Raw genomic sequence first — 5,265 nt, 5'->3', positions numbered from 1 at the left:
AGTATTGCTCGTGCCGGTCGAGCAAGTGTCCATGGCTGGCCAGGACCTGGCGCAGGCTGCTGGGATCTGCGGGGTCCATAGTTGGTCGGGTGATTCTGTCACGGCTTGAGAAGGGCGGACCCAGATGCAGTGAGGAAGGCGAGCCACGGCAGGGATGCGGATAACTTTGATTTAATGTGGCGATAAACGCAAACACAAAATCACGCACACAGGCGGACAAAAATAAACACAAACTCACGCACACAGGCGGATAGCAAACAAACTCAAAATCACGCACACAGGCGGACGAAAACAAACACAAACTCACGCGCACAGGCGGATAGCAAACAAACTCAAAATCACGCACAGTGACGGCAAAAAAGTAAGTCATGGGCAGCAGGAGAAAACTTGTAAGACGAGTACAGTCGGGTCAAGAGAGCGGCGTCTCGGGGTAATCACCCGACACTCCTTGCTGTGTCCATCAGGCCTTTATTGAGGTCTGATTGCATGATGGGCAGCAGGTGTGTATGGTGGGCGGAGCCCACCAGCTGACCCAAATCATGACACATTGTGCTTATGCTCATTTTTAAGATTTTGACATTTTCACCTTAAGTGTACAATCAGGGGCTGAAAACGCGTTTAAAGCAATAAAAAGTTCATTTTGGCTCTCACACCTAAACTAAACGTTGTAGACTCAAAATTTTTGCTGTATTCAGTGTATTCTAGCATCCTGAAGATGATTCCAGCATTAATTTCATCGTGCTTATGCTCATTTTGAAGATTTTGACATTTTCACCTAAAGTGCACAATCAGGCTGAAAACGCATTTAAAGCAATAAAAAGTTCATTTTGGCACACAAACCTAAACTAAACGTTGTAGACTCAACATTTTTGCTGTATTTAGTGTATTCTAGCATCCTGAAGATGATTCCAGCATTAATTTCATTGTGCTTATGCTCATTTTTAAGATTTTGACATTTTCACCTAAAGTGCACAATCAGGCTGAAAACGCATTTAAAGCAATAAAAAGTTCATTTTGGCTATCACACCTAAACAAAACGTTGTAGACTCAAAATTTTTGCTGTATTTAGTGTATTCTAGCATCCTGAAGATGATTCAAGCATTAATTTCATTGTGATTATGCTCATTTTTAAGATTTTGACATTTTCACCTAAAGTGCACAATCAGGCTGAAAACGCATTTAAAGCAATAAAAAGTTCATTTTGGCTATCACACCTAAACAAAACGTTGTAGACTCAACATTTTTGCTGTATTTAGTGTATTCTAGAATCCTGAAGATGATTCCAGCATTAATTTCATTGTGATTATGCTCATTTTTAAGATTTTGACATTTTCACCTAAAGTGCACAATCAGGCTGAAAACGCATTTAAAGCAATAAAAAGTTCATTTTGGCTATCACACCAAAACAAAACGTTGTAGACTCAACATTTTTGCTTTATTTAGTGTATTCTAGCATCCTGAAGATGATTCCAGCATTAATTTCATTGTGCTTATGCTCATTTTTAAGATTTTGACATTTTCACCTTAAGTGTACAATCAGGGGCTGAAAACGCGTTTAAAGCAATAAAAAGTTCATTTTGGCTCTCACACCTAAACTAAACGTTGTAGACTCAAAATTTTTGCTGTATTCAGTGTATTCTAGCATCCTGAAGATGATTCCAGCATTAATTTCATCGTGCTTATGCTCATTTTGAAGATTTTGACATTTTCACCTAAAGTGCACAATCAGGCTGAAAACGCGTTTAAAGCAATAAAAAGTTCATTTTGGCTCTCACACCTAAACTAAACGTTGTAGACTAAAAATGTTTGCTGTATTTAGTGTATTCTAGCATCCTGAAGATGATTCCAGCATTAATTTCATTGTGCTTATGCTCATTTTGAAGATTTTGACATTTTCACCTAAAGTGCACAATCAGGCTGAAAACGCATTTAAAGCCATAAAAAGTTCATTTTGGCTCTCACACCTAAACTAAACGTTGTAGACTCAAAATTTTTGCTGTATTCAGTGTATTCTAGCATCCTGAAGATGATTCCAGCATTAATTTCATTGTGCTTATGCTCATTTTGAAGATTTTGACATTTTCACCTTAAGTGTACAATCAGGGGCTGAAAACGCGTTTAAAGCAATAAAAAGTTCATTTTGGCTCTCACACCTAAACTAAACGTTGTAGACTCAAAATTTTTGCTGTATTTAGTGTATTCTAGCATCCTGAAGATGATTCCAGCATTAATTTCATTGTGCTTATGCTCAATTTGAAGATTTTGACATTTTCACCTTAAGTGTACAATCAGGCTGAAAACGCGTTTAAAGCAATAAAAAGTTCATTTTGGCTCTCACACCTAAACTAAACGTTGTAGACTCAAAATTTTTGCTGTATTTTGTGTATTCTAGCATCCTGAAGATGATTCCAGCATTAATTTCATTGTGCTTATGCTCATTTTTAAGATTTTGACATTTTCACCTTAAGTGTACAATCAGGGGCTGAAAACGCGTTTAAAGCAATAAAAAGTTCATTTTGGCTCTCACACCTAAACTAAACGTTGTAGACTCAAAATTTTTGCTGTATTTAGTGTATTCTAGCATCCTGAAGATGATTCCAGCATTAATTTCATTGTGCTTATGCTCATTTTGAAGATTTTGACATTTTCACCTAAAGTGCACAATCAGGCTGAAAACGCATTTAAAGCCATAAAAAGTTCATTTTGGCTCTCACACCTAAACTAAACGTTGTAGACTCAAATTTTTTGCTGTATTTAGTGTATTCTAGCATCCTGAAGATGATTCCAGCATTAATTTCACTGTGCTTACGCTCAATTTGAAGATTTTGACATTTTCACCTTAAGTGTACAATCAGGGGCTGAAAACGCGTTTAAAGCAATAAAAAGTTCATTTTGGCTATCACACCAAAACAAAACGTTGTAGACTCAACATTTTTGCTTTATTTAGTGTATTCTAGCATCCTGAAGATGATTCCAGCATTAATTTCATTGTGCTTATGCTCATTTTTAAGATTTTGACATTTTCACCTTAAGTGTACAATCAGGGGCTGAAAACGCGTTTAAAGCAATAAAAAGTTCATTTTGGCTCTCACACCTAAACAAAACGTTGTAGACTCAACATTTTTGCTGTATTTAGTGTATTCTAGCATCCTGAAGATGATTCCAGCATTAATTTCATTGTGATTATGCTCATTTTTAAGATTTTGACATTTTCACCTAAAGTGCACAATCAGGCTGAAAACGCATTTAAAGCAATAAAAAGTTCATTTTGGCTATCACACCAAAACAAAACGTTGTAGACTCAACATTTTTGCTTTATTTAGTGTATTCTAGCATCCTGAAGATGATTCCAGCATTAATTTCACTGTGCTTATGCTCATTTTTAAGATTTTGACATTTTCACCTTAAGTGTACAATCAGGGGCTGAAAACGCGTTTAAAGCAATAAAAAGTTCATTTTGGCTCTCACACCTAAACTAAACGTTGTAGACTCAAAATTTTTGCTGTATTCAGTGTATTCTAGCATCCTGAAGATGATTCCAGCATTAATTTCATCGTGCTTATGCTCATTTTGAAGATTTTGACATTTTCACCTAAAGTGCACAATCAGGCTGAAAACGCGTTTAAAGCAATAAAAAGTTCATTTTGGCTCTCACACCTAAACTAAACGTTGTAGACTCAAAATTTTTGCTGTATTTAGTGTATTCTAGCATCCTGAAGATGATTCCAGCATTAATTTCATTGTGCTTATGCTCATTTTGAAGATTTTGACATTTTCACCTAAAGTGCACAATCAGGCTGAAAACGCATTTAAAGCCATAAAAAGTTCATTTTGGCTCTCACACCTAAACTAAACGTTGTAGACTCAAAATTTTTGCTGTATTCAGTGTATTCTAGCATCCTGAAGATGATTCCAGCATTAATTTCATTGTGCTTATGCTCATTTTGAAGATTTTGACATTTTCACCTTAAGTGTACAATCAGGGGCTGAAAACGCGTTTAAAGCAATAAAAAGTTCATTTTGGCTCTCACACCTAAACTAAACGTTGTAGACTCAAAATTTTTGCTGTATTTAGTGTATTCTAGCATCCTGAAGATGATTCCAGCATTAATTTCATTGTGCTTATGCTCAATTTGAAGATTTTGACATTTTCACCTTAAGTGTACAATCAGGCTGAAAACGCGTTTAAAGCAATAAAAAGTTCATTTTGGCTCTCACACCTAAACTAAACGTTGTAGACTCAAAATTTTTGCTGTATTTTGTGTATTCTAGCATCCTGAAGATGATTCCAGCATTAATTTCATTGTGCTTATGCTCATTTTTAAGATTTTGACATTTTCACCTTAAGTGTACAATCAGGGGCTGAAAACGCGTTTAAAGCAATAAAAAGTTCATTTTGGCTCTCACACCTAAACTAAACGTTGTAGACTCAAAATTTTTGCTGTATTTAGTGTATTCTAGCATCCTGAAGATGATTCCAGCATTAATTTCATTGTGCTTATGCTCATTTTGAAGATTTTGACATTTTCACCTAAAGTGCACAATCAGGCTGAAAACGCATTTAAAGCCATAAAAAGTTCATTTTGGCTCTCACACCTAAACTAAACGTTGTAGACTCAAATTTTTTGCTGTATTTAGTGTATTCTAGCATCCTGAAGATGATTCCAGCATTAATTTCACTGTGCTTACGCTCAATTTGAAGATTTTGACATTTTCACCTTAAGTGTACAATCAGGGGCTGAAAACGCGTTTAAAGCAATAAAAAGTTCATTTTGGCTCTCACACCTAAACTAAACGTTGTAGACTCAAAATTTTTGCTGTATTTAGTGTATTCTAGCATCCTGAAGATGATTCCAGCATTAATTTCATTGTGCTTATGCTCATTTTTAAGATTTTGACATTTTCACCTAAAGTGCACAATCAGGCTGAAAACGCGTTTAAAGCAATAAAAAGTTCATTTTGGCTCTCACACCTAAACTAAACGTTGTAGACTCAAAATTTTTGCTGTATTTAGTGTATTCTAGCATCCTGAAGATGATTCCAGCATTAATTTCATCGTGCTTATGCTCATTTTGAAGATTTTGACATTTTCACCTTAAGTGTACAATCAGGGGCTGAAAACGCGTTTAAAGCAATAAAAAGTTCATTTTGGCTCTCACACCTAAACTAAACGTTGTAGACTCAAAATTTTTGCTGTATTTAGTGTATTCTAGCATCCTGAAGATGATTCCAGCATTAATTTCATTGTGCTTATGCTCATTTTGA

This window comes from Vanacampus margaritifer, unplaced genomic scaffold, assembly GCF_051991255.1.
Source record: "Vanacampus margaritifer isolate UIUO_Vmar unplaced genomic scaffold, RoL_Vmar_1.0 HiC_scaffold_25, whole genome shotgun sequence".
Taxonomy (NCBI): domain Eukaryota; kingdom Metazoa; phylum Chordata; class Actinopteri; order Syngnathiformes; family Syngnathidae; genus Vanacampus; species Vanacampus margaritifer.
Note: the sequence above shows the minus strand (reverse complement) of the source record.